Source organism: Trachypithecus francoisi, unplaced genomic scaffold (assembly GCF_009764315.1).
Source record: "Trachypithecus francoisi isolate TF-2019V2 unplaced genomic scaffold, Tfra_2.0 Lachesis_group16, whole genome shotgun sequence".
Taxonomy (NCBI): Eukaryota; Metazoa; Chordata; class Mammalia; order Primates; family Cercopithecidae; genus Trachypithecus; species Trachypithecus francoisi.
In genome coordinates, this window is record NW_022681461.1 from 80,160,767 (window position 1) to 80,180,277 (window position 19,511).

Genomic DNA, 19,511 nt, shown 5'->3' on the forward strand with positions numbered 1-19,511 from the left:
TACTAGATATAAATAGACTCAAAACAAATTATTGATGCTATGAAATCAGGAAGTTTAAAACTGAAAATGATACTTCTGTAAAACTTAAAAGGAATAATAAGGTGTAGAAGGATAGGAATTTTTTTTAACTCCAAGGCTACTTTTCCCAACCCATCAAGAGTTCACACATGTGGAAAATTCAAGAACATGTATGGTATTTACTAGAAACTTGTGGGTTTCTAAACAATCAATTAGGCTGTGTTTCACTCATCTTCCCCAATGAGGGTTTGAGAAAATATATAGGAAGGAGCTTCACACTAGCCAGCATTTCTCTTAACCCTCAAACAAGGAATGCACTGAGTAGCTAGATTGTGTCTCCATGACCTCAAGGGAAAACTAGCTTTCACATTAAATTTCTACCCAGTAAGGGAGAGTACAAAGAGTATGGGATGTGGAATCATGGGACCTTGATCAAGTCTTGCCTATTTGTAGATACGGAGTAAGTCTCAGTTTTCATACCCTTAAAATTAGAATAACTAAAAATCTGTGAGCATTTAATAACATGTATTTTTTAAAACACTACATAAACTATAGAGCCCTAAGTGTTTTGTTATCAGAAGCAACTATCCTGGCTCAAAGGGAGGATCAGTCCCCACATCATCCTCATCATTTGGCTCTGACGTTTGCTTCCAAAAATTAGCCAAAGACGTTTCTATTTACCCTCTGAGCATGCTCAAGCTCTGTAAAAGGGCAAAATAAAATTTAAAGAGATGACCCTTGCCTCCATGATTAAAATGTGTCTCTAGACCAAAATGCTCACATCTAAAACTAAATTAGAAGTATTTTCTGTATGTTTCTTACAATGAGAAGAAGGTAATTTTAAAATGCAGACAGGAAAGCAAGATGGAAACAAATGAGCTTGCTCTAATAATGATAATAGTAGCAAAGTTACATGGAGCCTTCTCTATTTAACCCTCACTCTACTCCTGTGAAATAGGTACTTTTACTAACCCATTGTACCGATGAGGAAGCTGAGGTAGAAGGCATGGAAGCAACATATGCCCAGAAACTCCTATGGGTTCTTCAAGCTAGAAATGTGAAACTTAAATGAAGATGTAAATTCACAAATCCTCTCTCTATTTTCCCATTTCTGTCTCCATGCAACTGCTGTTGTACGACTCAGCTGGACAAATGGATGAGTCTTTTACCTAGATACTTACCCCAAATGTTAAAGGCAGAAAATATTCCTTAGTGCATCATGGTTGCAGCAGTAGTACGTGAGAAGCACCAGGAGGAAGGCGAAGCTTGCAAAGAAAGGTTGAGATTTCTTAATTCATTTTTCCTTCCTTTTTAAGAAATTCTTCTTACAGTGCCAACTTGGAGGTTTCTGTATCTTATTTTTATTAGGAATATGGCTTTTCCACATAAGTGCTAATTAGATCTTAGAGATTTTAGAGGGAATTTGAGATATTTCTTGCTGTTATCCTTGTCCTGGGCAACCCCGATTTGTAGAACCATAAAAGCATCTGTAGAGGAATCAAGAGATGAAGAATCAAAAGTGAGGGAGGGGATCACGGCAGATGGGAGGCAGGACTACATTGTAGCTCTGACTTAGATGAGCAGAGCAGCACGTGGAGGCTCCCATCATGAATTTTTACTCCAAAATGATTGCAGGCATAAATCAGGAAGCCTGAGAGGACCCACAGACCCCCTGAAGGAAGCAGATTGCTCCTGTAGGACCCAGGAGACAACCCAAATAGTGTGCTGGTATCCATGACAGAGAGACCGACAGATGGTTCACATCACAGGACTCTGTACAGACAACCCCCAGTACCAGCCTGGAGCCTGGTAGACCCAAGACAGAAAGTGTTCTTTAGTGGACAGCATCATGGTGGTAGCAGCAGTACATGAGAAGCACCAAGTCTACCAGGCTCTAGGCTGGTACTGGGGGTTGTCTGTACAGAGTGGCCAGATTCAGAAAAGAGACAACAATCACTACAGCTCTGGCCACCTTGTGGGACAAAAGAATCTGAAAAACAGCCTTCTGCCCTAGACTTTCCCTCTGACAGAGGCTACTCAAATGAGAAGGAACCAGGAACCAACTCTGGTAATATGACAAAACAAGGTTTCTAATACCTCCAAAAAATCACACTAGTTTACCAGCAATGGACCCAAACCAAGAAGAAATCCCTGATTTACCTAAAAAAGAATTCAGGAGGTTAATTATTAAGCTAATCAGGGAGGCACCAGAGAAAGGTGAAGCCCAATGTAAGGAAATCCAAAAACTGATACAAGAAGTGAATGGAGAAATATTCAAGAAAATAGATAGCATAAACAAAAAACAATCAAAACTTCAGGAAACAATAGACACACTTATTATAGAAATGCAAAATGAACTGGAAAGTCTCAGCAATATAACTGAACAAGTAGAAGAAAGAAATTGAGGGCTCAGAGACAAGGTCTTCAAATTAACCTAATCCAACAAAGACAAAGAAAAAAGAATAAGAAAATACTAACAAAGCCTCCAAGAAGTCTGTGATTATGTTAAATGACCAAACCTAAGAATAACTGGTGTTCCTGAGGAAGAAGAGAAATACAAAAGTTTGGAAAACGTATTTAGGGGAATAATCAAGGAAAACTTCCCCAGCCTTGCTAGAGACCTAGACATCCAAATACAAGAAGCACAAAGAGCACCTGGGAAATTCATCAAAAAAAGATCATCGTCTAGGCACATTTTCATCAGGTTATCTAAAGTTATGATGAAAGAAAGAATCTTAAGAGCTATGAGACAAAAACACCAGGTAACCTATACAGGAAAACCTATCGGATTAACAGCTGATTTCTCAGCAGAAACCCTACATGCAAGAGGGGATTGGTGTGCCTCCTCAAACAAAACAACCACCAGCCAAAAATTTTGTATCCAGTGAAACTAAGCTTCATATGTGAAGGAAAGACACAGTCTTTTTCACACAGACAAATGCTAGGAGAATTCACCACTACCAAGCCACCAGTACAAGAACTGCTCAAAGGAGCTCTAAATCTTGAAACAAATCCTGGAAACACATCAAAACAGAACCTCTTTAAAACATAAATCTCATAGAACCTATAAAACAAAAATACAATTTAAAAAACAAAAAACCAAGGTATACAGGCAACAAATGGTACAATAAATTGTACCTCACATCTCAATACTAACAGTGAATGTAAATGGCCTAAATGCTCCACTTAAAAGATACAGAATTGCAGAATGGATAAGAAGTCACCAACCAACTATCTGCTGCCTTCAAGAGACTCATCTAACATATAAGGACTTGCACAAATGTAAGGTAAAGGAGTGGAAAAAGATATTTCATGCAAATGGATACCAAAAGCAAGCAGTAGTAGCTATTCTTATATCAGACAAAATAAACTTTAAAGCAACAGCAGTTTAAAAAGACAAAAAGGGACATTATATAATGATAAATGGCCTTGTCCAACAATCCTTAATCCATCAGAAGAAAGGAAATAATCAAGATCAGAGCAAAAATTAATAAAATCTAAACAAAAAAATAAAATTAAATTAACAAATGAAACAAAAAGCTGGTTCTTTGGCAAGATAAATAAAATCGATAGACCATTAAGATTAACCAAGAAAAGAAGAGAGGAAATCCAAATAAGTTCAATAAGAAATGAAACAGGATTATTACAACTGACACCACAGAAATACAAAAGATCATTTAAGGCCACTATGAACAACTTTATGCACATAAACTAGAAAACCTAGAAGAGATGGATAAATTCCTGGAAAAATATAACCCTCCTAGCTTAAATCAGTAAGAATTAGATACCCTGAACAGACCAATAACAATCAGTGAGATCTAAATGGTAATTTTTAATTACCAACAAAAAAAAGTCCAGGACCAGATGGGTTCATAGCAGAATTCTACCAGACATTCAAAGAAGAATTGCTACCAGTTCTATTGACACTAGTCCACAAGACAGAAAAAGAGGGAACCCTCCCTAAATCATTCCATGGAGCCAGTATTACCCTAATACCAAAACCAGGAAAGGACCGATATCCCCAATGAACACAGATGCTAAAATCCTTAACAAAATACTAGTTAACCAAATCCAACAACATATCAGAAAGATAATCCACCATGATCAAGTGGGTTTCATACCAGGGATGCAGTGACGGTTTAACATATGCAAGTCAATAAATGTCATACATCACATAAACAGAATTAAAAACAAAAATCACATAATCATCTCAACAGATGCAGAAAAAGCATTCAACAAAATCCAGCACCCCTTTATGATTAAAACACTTAGCAAAATCAGCATATAAGGGACATCCCTTAATATAAGAAAAGCCATCTATGACAAACCCATAGCCAACATAATACTGAATGGGGAAAAAGATGAAAGCATTCCCTTTGAGAACTGGAACAAGACAAGGATGCCTACTCTCACCACTCCTCTTCAACATAGTACTGGAAGTCCTAGCCAGAGCAATCAGACAAGAGAAAGAAATAAAGGCCATCCAAATCGGTAAAGAGGAAGTCAAACTGTCACTGTTTGCTGATGATATGATCATTTACCTAGAAGACCTGAACAATCCTCCAGAAAGCTCCTAGAACTGATCAAAGAATTCAGCAAAGTTTCCAGATACAAGATTAATCTACACAAATTAGCAGCTCTTCTATATACCAACAGTGACCAAGCTGAGAATCAAATCAAGAACTCAACCCCTTTTGTGATAGCTGCAAAAAATAAAATAAAATACAATACTTAGGAATAAACCTAAGCAAGGTCATGAAAGACCTCTACAAGGAAAACTACAAAACACTGCTGAAAGAAATTGTAGACTACACAAATAAATGAAAACACATCCCATGCTCATGGATGGGTAGAATCAACATTGTGAAAACGACCATACTGTCAAAAGCAGTCTACAAATCCCATCAAAATACCACCATCATTCTTCACATAATTAGAAAAAAAAAATTCTAAAATTCGTATGGAACCAAAAAAGAGCCTGCATAGCCAAAGCAAGACTAAGCAAAAAGAACAATCTGGAGGCATCACATGACCTGATTTCAAACTATACCATCAGGCCATAGTTACCAAAACAACATGGTACTGGTATAAAAATAGGCACATAGACCAATGGAACAGAATAGAGAACCCAGAAATAAACCCAAATACTTACAGCCAACTGATCTTCAACAAAGCAAACAAAAACAAAAGTGGGGGGAAAAGCAAACAAAAACATTAAGTGGGGAAAGGAAACCCTTTTCAACAAATGATGCTGGGATAATTGGCTAGCCACATGTAGGAGAATGAAACTGGCTCTTCATCTCTCACCTTATACAAAAGTCAACTCAAGATGGATTAAGAACTTGAATCTAAGAACTGAAACGATAAAAATTACAGAATATAACATTGAAAACCCTTCTAAACGTTGGCTTAGAAAAGGATTTCATGACCATGAACCAAAAAGCAAATGCAATAAAAACAAAGATAAATTGCTGGGACTTAATTAAATGAAAGAGCTTTTACATGGCAAAAGGAACAGTCAGAATAAACAGACAACCCATAGGGTGGGAAAAAATCTTCACAATCTGTACATTGACAAAGGACTAATATCCTGAATCTACAATGAACTCGAACAAATCAACAAGAAAAAGAATCTCATCAAGAAGTGGGCTAAGGACATGAATAGACAATTCTCAAAAGAAGATACATAAATGGGCCAACAAACATATGAAAAAATGCTCAACATCACTAATGATCAGGAAAACGCAAATTAAAACCACAATGTGATACCACCTTACAGCAAGAATGGCCATAATCAAAAAACCAAAACATAGTAGATGTTGACGTGGATGCGGTGAAGAGGGAACACTTCTATACTGCTGGTGGGAATGTAAACTAGTACAACTGCCATGCAAAACGGTGTGGAGATTCTTTAAAGACCTAAAAGTAGAACTACCATTTGATTCAGTAATCCCACTACTGGTATACACACACACACACACACACACACACACACACACACATATACATATGCATATATAGACATACATATATATACACATGTACATATATACACACATACATATATACACATACATATATATATATATTATATATATATATATATATATGATGGACTACTATTCAGCGATAAAAAGGAATGAATTAATGGCATTTGCAGGAACCTGGATGAGATTGAAGACTAGTATTCTAAGTAAAGTAACTCAGGAATGGGAAATCAAACATTGTATGTTCTCACTGATACGTGGAGCTAAGCTATGAGGACACAAAGGTATAAGAATAATACCATGGATTCTGGGGACTTGGAAAGAGTGGGAGGGGGGTGAAGCATAAAATACTACAAATAGGTACAGTATATACTGTGTGGGTGATGGGCACACCAAAATCTCACAAATCACCACTAAAGAATTTACTAATGTAACCAAACACCACTTGTTCCCCAATAACCTATGGAAATTTAAAAAAAAAAAAAATTTGAAAAAAGAGATGAGGAATCAAGTGCTCAGAAAATAACACTGATAAAACCCTAAACCAAGCATACAAATTTATAGAGACCCTAATAGAACAACAAACCCTTCACACTAGACACCATCCACAGTGGCATCCAGGATGGTGCCGCAACAATCTTTAGATTGTTGCCAGGGGAGGTCTGAGCTCTTTAACATCAGCTGAGCCCTTAGTGTGCCTAAACAGGCATTGCTCTTAATCATACGTGACCAGTTCCTTCTTTGCCCCTTCAATGGTGGCTCCAAACCTCTCCACTCACCTGAAGCCCCCTATGTCTTCCCTTCATCCCTCTCCTTCAGATGATCTCACAGACAATATTCAACAGACAAAACAAGTGAGCCAGCCTGAATTTCCTCATCCTCTTTCGTCTACACCAACAACCATCTGACTCACCCACTCCCTCTTAAACTTCTCCCTCCAGTTCCCAAGGAAGATATGTTCTTCCCACCGCTCCAGGCACATTCTTCCAGTTGTTCTTCATCTTATCCCTTTCCACCAGTGGTCCTTCAATCTGTGATGGTCCAGATTCTCCTTTCTCCTGGATCCTTCCTTTACTCCTGGGAAACACGAGCAAGTGTCTCCTAACTTTAATGTCCCTCCCTTTCCCATATCCCTATCTAGTAGCTACCACCTTCTCCTTCCCTCTTTTTATAACCATGTGTCTAGAAAGAGTTGTCCAGTTTCACTGTGGTTAGATTCTATCATTCACTCCTCAACTCAACCCTAGACACTCTCACCAAGAACACCTGTGAACTCCATATTGCACAAGCCAATGGATACATCTTAATCCTCACCTCCATTATCCCTCATCAGGACTACTACTAGCTCAATTATCTGGGAAACATTTATTTACCCCTAAAATTTGGTTTAAGAGAGTCACCTCTTCTGTGATTCATCCACACCCTCTCTAGGGGTCTAGGGTGACCTCTCCCTCTTGGCACCTATGCAGTACTGAACACTATGCATACTTCTGCTACCCATCATCTCACCTTGTACAGCATTTAACTCCTGACATCTCTCTCTCTGCTCCAGGTGTGTAAGTTTCTGGAAAACACAGGCAATGTGTTTTCAGTACCTGACATGTAGGCCTCCAATAAATGTATCTCAAATTGAACTGAATTCATTCTAGTCTTAAGTTCCTAGAGAGTAAGTTCAAATAATGCTTATTTGGTTAAGAAAAGCTTGTGGACTGATGTAAACTAGAACCAAGTCTCTGAGTTTTTATCAAACAGGAAGAAAACAGAAGCATGAAAATATTCTCCACATTGAAACTAAACTTCACGTTTTGATTCAAGTTCACAGTTGCCACCGCTTTGGGTATGTCTTATGTACATGGTTACACACTAATGTTGATAGTAAGAAAAGAAGTCTCTCTGGGAAGATGCAGTGGTGCAGCTGAAAAAATCCCCAAACAGAAAAAAAGACACTTGGGATCTATTCTCTGCTCTGCTAATAACTCACTTGGTCAAGTTCCTTCTTCTGTCACCCCATCTGAAAAATGATAGGGTTGAATTAAATGATCGATAAGGGTACTTCCTGTTCTGAATGGCTAAAATTCTGGGGGTTTTTTTCTAGCTTAAAAGATTTGATGTACGGAGTACAACTGAAGGTCACAGATTTCAAGAGGCTGAAGAACTAGCCTCTGGGAAGGGATGTAAGCAAGGATGTTGAAGTCAACAAGATCAGCCAGGGCTGGAATTCAAGATAATTTCTTCATCTGCAAAATGGGAACAATGGTGGTCATCTAAATTAACCCTTGTGGTAATTGTGAAGATGAGTTTAACTGATCAGGTGAAAATGCAATATCAGCAGTCAAGCAAGCACTTTAAAAAGTTTATTTTTGTTTTTCATAATAAATTATTAATAAGAGTAGCTAGCTATAGGCAGAAACTACAGTAGAAATTTCTCAAGAACTTAAACACATAAATCAACAAATACTCTGTCCTACTCAGTTGAGAGCAGTTCCTCTAATATTCATCTAAAAAAAAAAGCAGATTTGATATCTCTAAGAGCCATTTAGATTCACTATAACCACAGTAAGAAAGATTTACAAAGGTTACCCTGATATTTGAAATATATTCAAACTGCGTTATTAATAATAATAACAAAAACAATAGTTTTTCAGGATGCACTTTAGAGTTTACAAGACACTTTCATTTTACCCATGAAGATACTGAGTCTCAGAGAGGTTAAGTAACCTGCCCAATGCTTCACTCCCAATAAAGAAGGATGCTGGGCCGGGCGCGGTGGCTCAAGCCTGTAATCCCAGCACTTTGGGAGGCCGAGACGGGCAGATCACGAGGTCAGGAGATCGAGACCATCCTGGCTAACACAGTGAAACCCCCGTCTCTACTAAAAATACAAAAACTAGCCGGGCGAGGTGGCGGGCGCCTGTAGTCCCAGCTACCAGGAGGCTGAGGCAGGAGAATGGCGTAAACCCGGGAGGCGGAGCTCAGTGAGCTGAGATCCGGCCACTGCACTCCAGTCCGGGCGACAGAGCGAGACTCTGCCTCAAAAAAAAAAAAAAAAAAAAAAAAAAGGATGCTGGAGTTTACCTTACATAAACCAGGATTCCATTTCCCATGGAACTACTAAGAAAATTTCTAAAATACATATATAAAGACATAGACAAAGTGATACATGCGATAAATAAAACTGAAACTCCCCATGCTACAGAGCTCATAAAAATGATCAGTGTGTGTGTATAAAATTTTCATTGTTTTAGAATGAAAAACCTGACAAAAAGGCCAGAGAAATGTATCCCCAATCACATAGCAGTATCTGAAAATTCACTGAGTCCAACTTTGCAATGGGAAGGTTTGCTCCTAAGTAGATGGCAAGCAAGGTTTCATTTTCCAAGGTGATAGCACGCAAGAGGACATGGGGAGAATAGGACACACACACACACACCGAGCAGAGATTTCCCAAAACCTCGGACCCTCATTGTATAAACACACAGGCAAAGTAGTCACCAAAGGAAATGGCACTTGCCCAGAGATATTTCCTGGTATATAAAGTCTGTCTTTTATTTCACCAATGCACTACTTTGTAAAAGCATAACATTCGTGAGATTCCTAACTCCATGCAAATCCAAACACTCATGAGAGGGTGGGAACTTCTTAATTGCGGCCTTTCACAGACTGGTGGGGTCTAGGGTTACTAGGTGGCACATTGGAGGTTAAAGCTAAGAAGAAAGTTCAAAGGAAGCCTCTCCCTGACCTCCCCCTTGATCAGCAGGTGGATTTGAGGGGATTTGCCTGGGAATATCACATCTACTCTGTCACTTTAATCAAGAACCTTACTTTTTTAAATTTTCTAACCCATTGCAGTAACATTCTAACTAGAATCTGAATGCCTAATCTCAGTCCCCTCCAATTTATCTCTTCAGTGACAACTAGTGATTTTTGTAAAATGCCAATCTGACCATGTTACATCCCTTAATTAAAAAAAAAAAATTAACCTTCCAATAAATTACACCTGCTTTCAGGATGAAAGATAAATCTCTCAGTGCTGAATCTAAAGCTCCCTCATCCTCTGCCTCCCTTCTGCAACTCACTCTCAACCCTAAAATTCAGCCTTCCCAAGTTAATTTCAAGACACACTCCCATGGGTACCATATTCTGCCAGGTACCCATGCCTTCACTCAAATCAGGCTTTTTGTTGGAAATGCCCTTTCCCTTGTCCATTAGGCAGCTCCTATAATGCTTCAGCGCTTCCGGTCACATGCTACCTGGTCTAAACATCAGCACTCACCCCTAAACCCCCCCAAATTAGTTGCTGTCTCTGTGATATGCTCCTTCAGCCTTCTACAGACCTGTTTCCTAGCATTGTTCTCAGTATGTTACAATTGCCCCGTCTTTCCCCCTAACTAGACTGTGATGGCAGGAGGGATTATGTCTTATATATCAGTATATTCCCAGTTTTGGCAAGGACACAGAATAGATGTTCAATGCAGCTTTGTTGAAAAAAATGCCCATGGAGCATTTATGGAACTCCATAAGTGCACTGTAAGTATTGGGCACTGCATGTATACTATATTAGGATCTCTAACTTTGTTAAATATCAGGGGAACAAATTGCTGGAGTGATTAAGCGAGCACACCCACTTACTGGCAAACACTGGCTCACTGACCACATCCAATTTCTAATAAAGGTTTTACTTTTTATGTAGGTCATAATAAAATAAGAATAAAGTAATATAATTAGATTTTCTACCATTATTCCCGTCTTACTTTTTTCGGTGCTAAAACATCTTCATTTAGTAAGATAAATAGAGCGGTAGCAGACAGCAGTTTTGTTTGGGTCTTGCTTATTTGTTTACGCCCTTACTTGGCAATCTAAAAATAAGCAAGTCAATATTGGTCTTTGTAACAGTCAGGGTCTCAGCAGGAAACAGAATTCACCCCAGATGGTTCAAATAAAGAGACGTCAATGAAAAAACCACTCACAGAGCTGGGAGGGGTGGGAGAATAAACAAGGGCAATGAGATGCCCAGAAGGGTCAAGGGGAGAAAATTGTGTCACTGGAGCCTGGTGAGTGCTGGAGCCATGGAGAGGGGCCACCAGCAGAAGCCATAGCTTTGAAGGAGTATCACTACCTCTGACATGCCACACTGCAGCAGAGTTTCTCTCCTATTACCACTCAGTCTCCTGCCAGGGACTCCCATTGGTCAGCTGGAAGCCAGCCAGCAAGGAGCTGGTACAGCCCACAGGTCAGCCTCTTGGACACAGAGCAGGCCTGGCCTGGGCCCAGAATGAAATGAGGGAAGAGGAGAAATGAGGAATAAACTGCATAGTTTCCCCCAATTGTTAAACTGGTCCGTGAAAACCAAATCTTGGCTACTACTGAACGAGTGGCCTGAGCACCAAAAAGGGAAATAGAATCCTGAATTATAACTTAATCCCTTTTAGTTACTAGCTGGGTGACCTTAAGCAAGTCCTTTAACTTCTCTTTAAGACATTTTCTTCATCTGTAAAGTGGAAATAATAATCACTGTCATACCAACTCCCACGGTTGTTGTAAGAATTAAAAAGTGTATCATATACGCAAGGACTTATAAACTGCCCAGTACTATAGTTTAATTTAACCAACATTTATAGTCCTTACTGTGTGCCAGGCTCTGTTCTAATCCCTTACCAAACACCAATCCAGGAAATCTTCCATGCAGGTTTCCCCCACATACAATATCTTTTCCTCATAGGGGCAGAAAAATATTCAAAGGATGAATGATACACTCATCATTACTTTCAATGTTATAAGAGGAATCAACTTCATTCATTCTGAAACAAGAACATTAAGTTAATATTTACATATCACACTAAGAGGCTGTAAGATATCCTGATTATTTTATTCAAAATAACACTAAAATTTACCTTATTTTCATGGATTTCACTACTGGAGGAAAATAAGAACCAGTGGCAGACTATGGACATTTACTATTGCCATTATTCTTCTTACTATTTTATTGTCAACCAAAATTGAGACTCTGTAGCGGCCTAGAGATAAACACAGATCATTCTCCTGGGAAAATAACACATTTTTATGGCATTTCTTCAGCTTGTTTTTCCAAACACTCTAAAAAAATAATAATCATGGACACCATAATTGGTTCCATCAAAAATGAATAATCAGTGTGGTTCATCGCCCACTCATTTTGCCAGTTAGCCAACTATGACCACCTGCAGATTTAGACTGGTAAACAGGCTTAAAGAGTTGTTTGTTCCAAACCTGTTCCAAACGCTGTTCCTTGTGCCTGGAGCGTTCATAAAACATGTTCACAAATCATCACAGACAGAGAATTTCCAGTGGAGATTTTAGAGGGCGTGGCTGGAGGGCAAAAGTCTCTGAGTTCAATTACATATTGTTATTAGGAGTATTTCTCATCCTAGAGCTCCACAAATCCTAAGCTATAATAAGGTTGCAGAAAGAAGACAGGCTCTGAAGTCACACTAGGACTTAAATTGCAGATTCTCCACTTACTAGGTATGTGACCTTGGGTAAATTACTTAATGTGGCTGAACCTTGACAAAGTAGGAAAAGAATTTCTGCCTTATAGGATTATTGTAGAAATACATGAGATAATATATGATGCACCTGGTCTGGTGCCTAGCATATAGCTAGTGCTCACTAAATAAACATAATGATGCTGATGATAAGGAAAGCCTATGATGTCCTGACCCAGAAGGGGTGGCTGTGGAGGAAGACATCAAAAGTGGATGAATACAAGACTTGGCTTTCTCTTCAGACAGGAATCTGTGCTAATCAATGCTCCTTGGCTGTAATGAGCAGTTACCTTTTGTCTGCCTAACATTCCTCCCTCTTTCTGGGAACAGCACTCCCCATTGGAATGAGAATGGAGTCTCCCCTTCTCCACCTCTTCGACTTTAGTATACTCCCCACACCACCTCTGGCCACAGAAAGCAAGAAAAACTGATCAGAGTCCCTCCTCAGGACTTTCCAAATTGGAACTAAGAGAAGAGAGTTTTTTCCACCCCGGAGTCAAAGCTAAGAGGATGTGAGCTAGCACCTGTCTGTGCCCAAAACTTGGCGAAAAGAAACTAGCATCCAGGGTAAGGTAAAAGTAAAGGCAGCGCGTGAGAGAGAAGCCTGGTGGAAATTGAGTCCCTGGTTCCTGACATCCCTAAGGCCAGCTGTACCCCTGCCCATCCATTCTACAGTTTGGTATCAGAGCCAATAAATCTCCTTTCTGTCTAAGCCAGTTAACTTAGTTTCTGTCATGCTCAATCATGCTGAGTAATACAGGGGCCATTCATCTAAATACAGGACAAAATCTAAGACAACACCTCTCCACCTCTTCAGAATTCAGAGTAGCAGAGAAATATCCATGAGAGGAGGCCTTGGTGGTAGGGGCAGGGGAAACTGCATTTCTTCCTCTCTTCAGTCAGTCATTCAACAACCATTACAGAATTTTATTATGTCCCATATGCAAATCCAAGATAATTCATCATTTTCTATATCTTCATAGTCTAGAGATCAATGTGAATTAATAATCATTATATAAGAAAATAATTTTATTAATGAAGGTATGTACAAAGGGCAGAGAGCATAAGGAATATTTTTCAGGCCTTCACAGAAGAAAAAAGCTAAGCTAAGACTTGAAAGTTGAGATGAGTTTGCTTTTTCAAACTCTCTCTAGTGAAAGCCCAGTTTAGTTTGAGTGAGAGTGTGTGTGTGTGCATGTGTGTGTGTTTTATTGCCAATCCTTTGCAGGTTGGTTTATGGCCCTACTACATCTGAACTTGTACCACCTGTGACTCACTGTACAAGTTCAATAACTCCTAAACTGTCAATAACCTCTTCAATGACACGTTTACTAATCAAAGTCCTGTATGTTACAGCAATATTAAGTTGTTATAAATTTTTTTAAATGCTCACTTTCCATTTCTGTATTTATTTTGTCCCAGAGTAGTAACTAACCCTTCATGGCCCAGTAGTGTGCTAGAGGAGCAGCAGAATTCTAGAAGGCAGGCTGGGCCAGAGCACCTCAGGCAGCATAGTGAAGGCTTCAGAGAGTTCAATAATAAGGAAAATGAAGCTCCCTCTTGGAGTTAAACCATAAAATAAACACATAGTTACAGGCACCTTAACCATGTTGACTGGCTTCTAGATGAGAGTAAGACTTCACTATATTGGTGATATTATAGTCTTGAGGCAAGAAGCAGAAATCAGAATATTATAAGGTCATCATAGAAAATAAAGAAAAATTAGGAGGAGCATCTCCAGTATCTGCCTAGCCCTGGCCCAGGGTCCCCATCCTGGCCCTGGATCTGGCACATGTTAGATGGCTGCTTTTATAGACCTTTCTCTTTCTGAGATTACAGGTGGTACAGAGTGTCTGACTTTGAATCCCGCTGCTATGTCCAGCTGAACTTTCAGCATTCCTGTTGTAGAAATGGATGCATCAGAGCTAAAGGCCACTGAACACAGGGATCTTCCAACCTAGTCTTCCCTTTGTTCTAAGCTCTGACTCTCCAAACTCTCCTTGTCCTGTGGTGCCCCATGAGCTGGTGTTAGGAGACAGACCTCTGGTTAAGTCAGTGAACATCGGTCAGTTGGTACGAGAGACTTGAGTTTTCTCTCACACATAAATGATGAACTGGGAATCCTGGTATGTAAGTTGGTTATCATTACATAATAAACTATCTAAAAGCTCGGCGGCCTAAAACAAGATGCACATATTACTGCACAGAAGTCTGTAGGTCAGCTGGGTGTGCTACTGATCTGAGCCAACCTTGGCAGATCTTGGCTGGGCTCACTTATGTGGTCTGCAGTCTCCCGGTAGATCCGCTGAGGGCTGGCTGCCTAGGGGTTGGCTGGCTTCTGGCAGCTGGCTGGCTGGTGACTGTGGGAGCAGGGGTGACTCATCCTCTAAAAGCTGGTTTGGTCTTGTTCACATGACAGTGGCAAGGATCTGAGAGTGGAGGCTTGAGCGGCCTCTTGAGGCCTAGGTTTGAACTAGAACACCATCATTTCCACTTCATTCATTTTGCCAAAGCAAACCACAGGATAACCCAAATTCAAAGAGTGGAGAAACAGGCTCCATCCCTTGATAGGAGCAGTTACAGAGTCACATTGCTAAGGGTAGGACTTGGGGGCCCAAGAATTGGGGCCATTTTTGCAATCCATCTGCCCCATCTGGCTTCCACTTTGGGTGTTTCCTCTGGATGAGTTACTGACCAAGTATTAAGTTTCTGAATCCGCCAAATCCAGCCCCTGAACCATAGAAAATTCCCCAAGGTAAATGCCACTCTCCGCAGCTTTGGTAAGCAAGATCCACATCTGACTAGGTGCTTTTTGTTTGTTTGTTTGGAGACAGGGTCTCACTCTGTCAACCACGCTGGAGTGCAGTGGTACAATCTCAGGTCACTGCAACCTTTGCCTCCCGGGTTCAAGTGATTCTCATGCTTCAGCCTGCAGAGTAGCTGGAATTACAGGCAACATGCCATCAGGCCAGGAGAATTTTTGTATTTTTAGTGGAGACAGGGTTTCACCATGTTGGCCAGACTGGTCTCAAATGCCTGACCTCAAGTGATCCTCCCACCTCAGCCTCACAAAGTGCTGGGATTACATGTGTGAGCCTGACTACGTGCTTTCTTTAAAACTCCAACCAGTATCAAGTTGAACATCCTTTTTGGGGGAGGGAGGGAAGGAGCATTTAAGTTAACCAAGGAGCTCATGAGAAAATGTTATCCTTACGTTAGAAAAAAAGCATGCAAGAATATGGGAATGATAGGATTCAAAATTCAATTCATTCATTTAGTTATCCATTCAATAAACGCTGGTTTAATACCTTCTAAATGCATGATGCACCTAAGATGCTTTGGGGCATATAGAGGCAATTTAGACCTGCATAGTGCCCTTAAGGGAATATGACCTCATATATAGTCAGTATCAGAGGGTTTGGTGCCCAGTTCCCGTAGAAACTACAGTTGTTTACCTATTTCTCCTCCAGCTGCCTACGAGATCCTCAAAATTGTGGATCTCATTTTATCTACATTTAACGCATATTAAGCACTCAATGAATGTTTGCAGAAATACAATTAAATAAATATCTGAACAAAAGAAAACTATAAACATTGACAACATAATTTACCCTTCATAAACAAAATGGTTTGATTTACCCACTCCCCATTTAACAGAGTTAAAACATGTGGAAATGATACAACTTACCCACAAAATAGTGATACTATGGCCCCTTTACAAAAAGCTTAGTGAGTTTATAAGTCAATAAAAAGGGCATTTTTGTTTTTCCCCACTCCTCTGTAGGAGCGTCTCCTCCGTTGGAAGGAAGAAACAAGGCAAACAGCAGCCTGCATGCTTCTGAAGCTGGACTATCAACAAAGGATCTTCTCAATCAATTCATTACCAGCAACAGAATGCAGGCGGTTCTCAGAAATGGCTCACAAAGAAGCACAGAGAAAGGCTCTCTGAAGGCAGAAGCAGGAGATGTTTCCCTCCTGAAGATGGAAATTGGACCTACAGGCTTTTCTGTGGAGTCAGAAGTGCCATGGCCATCTCGGTGCGGGTGATTCATAGAGGGTCAGAACACTTCCTCCAGGCCACCCAGGGGAGTTTTCATTAGAGCCATAGAAGTCAGATTCCCCAGCTGCCCTCCTCCTGGGCTCTCCAGCCTCTGCCAGCACGAGGCCCAACAGGCAGTGCCCCCAGCAGAGGAACAAGAAGCATTGAGGAGGAGCACCGACTTGAACAGCTGCCAGCACCATCTGCGCATTCCACCGATGGAGGAGACAGAAGCAGCCTCAAACCCCACTGAATTTAAAGAACAGGGATGTTAAAGAGTGAGACTGATGACATCAGCTGGACTTCACGGAGCCCAGGACCTAAGGGGACTCAGTGGGTCCACTCAGCTTTCCAGGCTCCAAAATATGATTTTGCCCATGCACTCTGAGCTTGTAAGAGCTGCTTTCCAACTAATCTCATTTTTAAAATGATCTTTTTGAAAAATAGACTATTTTTTAAAGTAGTTTTAGGTTCACAGCAAAATTGGGCAGAACAAAACAACTATATTTTTAAATGTATAATTGGTTCAATAAACATGCCTTGAGCTGGATGAAAGTATAGCAAATAAGACAGCATTGTCCCAAAACCGAATTGCTCAAAGTGGATGAGACAGAAAAATACGTGTAAGAGTTTCCCAAGTTAGTGAAGGGTTTAGGGGACATTTTATTTTAGGAAAAATTGATGTCCTATGATCTCTCCTTGTCCAAACCTAAGGCCAAATGAGCCTTAGAAAATCCCTGCAACCGCCTTCTCTGAATCCAGGAAGTCCTCCATGTCCATCTCTAATATCCTACTCTAATGCTTCACTTTCTTCCCATTGCTCCTGTTTTCACTGTGAATTCAACTCCACTTGGCAGCTCCTTCAGGGGAGTGACCCACTGGGTGGTTTCCAAACCTGGATTTTGGTTTCTGCCCCAGATGCTGCCTCTTTTATCACATCCACATGTGGGTAGGCTATTTCCCAGGTTACTATATCTGAGCCCAGAGCTCCATGACCCCTCTGGCTTGGTAGGGAATGGGGAGATTTGACCATTGCAGGCAGTGGAAGCAGATGTACAATGGCAAAAAACCCCTCTCTGAAGAGTGCTCTGCCTCACTCAGATCCCAGTGTCTTCAAATCAGGAGAAACAGGTGTTTGGGCAACATTAACTCCACACCCAGAGAATCCTAAAAGTGAGTTCTTCAGGTTGTAGCCAAAGCCCCATGAACGATTTATCCCAATCAGAAAGGTGACTGGAGAGTGAATTCTCAATAACCTGAGAACACACACTGCTCTTCTTAATTCAATGTGAACATCTTTAATGTTCATTAAGTGACATATCTGAGGACCATCACCCCAGCTGTTTTCTTAGGAAGATAGCCAACCTCAGCCATTCTAGACTGATGTCTACAACTGCCCCCCTCGGGAGGGAAATGCCTTACAAATGCTGATGACCTCCAACTGTGAGGTCCTATGTCTTGCTGCAACTCCTCCAACATAATTGAAATGAGGTATTTCACTAACAATCTCCATAGGTTCCTCCCCATTCCTTCTCCTAGAGAGAACTATTTCCTTGAAGCCACCCTAGGCCTCAGCCCACTCTTACACCCATCTGTAAACACAGCCTGAACTATTCCATATAACAGAGTTTCCTCTCCCCATCTGAATTGGGAGCTCCAAGAGGGCAGGTGCCATATCTTAAGTCATTTTTTTGTGTATGCTATGAACACACATTCAATGTGTGCACTAAACAATGTGGAGCAAATGAGCCTCCCTGTAAAATTGGAAGAAATAACCAAATGGATGTCAGAGGTTCACTAGGTGCATTACATGGAAGGATGTATGAAAAATCCCCAGCATGGAACATAGTAAGTGCTCAAAACTTATTTGCTGCTGGTCTGTGTTGTTAATATCTTAATTAACTAACTCTGGGTCTTAGCTCCCTCATTAGTTCAATAGTAATAAAATAGGTACTTTAATGGGTTACAGTAACTAAATGAGACAACGCTCATAAGAACCTAGAATGCTGATGTTCTCACTCATAGGTGGGAATTGAACAATGAGAACACTTGGACACAGGAAGGGGAGCATCACACACTGGGGCCTATCGAGGGGTCGGGGGAGCGGGGAGGGATAACATTAGGAGAAATACCTAATGTAAATGACGAGTTAACTGGTGCAGCACACCAACATGGCACCTGTATACATATGTAGCAAACCTGCACGTTGTGCACATGTACCCTAGAACTTAAAGTATAATAATAATAAAAAAAAAAGAACCTAGCATGCTGTCTGGCACATACTAGTCCCTTTGTAAATGGAAGAATTAATACTAATGCACTGAGAACTTGCCTCCCCTTCTTCCCTATTTCCACCCATGGAGAGGGGTAGTTGATCTGGTCCCTCTGAATTTAAGTACTACTAGAAGACCTAAGGTACATGAGGTTGAGGATGCTCCTCTCCCCGGGGTTCCTGGGAACTCTGAGAGATACCCTGCCCAGTGCTACCACAGACGGCTGTGATGGGGCTCACCAGAGGCATCAGCAACCTGCCCCAGGAAAGCTGAGCATCTGAGCGAGGGACACACACCCCAAATAGGAAACAAATGCCTACCACTGGTGAGGACTGCAGAGGGATGCTACAGCCCACTCCCCTGGGTTTTATGAATTTTTAAGCCAGGGCAAAGAGAACACTGCTTGAGAGCCTACTGAAAGTCATCCATTCATTTGCTTATCTACTATTCAGCCACCCATCTGTTCATTTACAGCATAGAGGCTCTGGAGGTAGGCTTCCTGAATTGAACCCTGACTCAATCACTTACTAGATGTGTGACTTGAACAAAGCACTTAATACCATAAGCCTCATATTCCCCCTTTTATAGAATGGGAAATAGTAACAATAAATGCCCCATAAGTTTATTCATGGAAAAAACAATCCCTGAGTATAGCACCTGGCACAGCATAAAC

General features: G+C 40.6%; 1 long non-coding RNA gene across 1 annotated transcript in view; it reads right to left on the reverse strand.

The window, feature by feature from the left end:
* Positions 1-1,390: 1,390 nt before the first annotated feature.
* Positions 1,391-19,511, reverse strand: part of LOC117098878 — a 38,430-nt gene continuing 20,309 nt past the window's right edge. The window contains exon 3 of the long non-coding RNA XR_004443626.1: positions 1,391-1,505. This is a non-coding gene — a long non-coding RNA (uncharacterized LOC117098878). The remainder of the gene's footprint in view (positions 1,506-19,511) is intronic.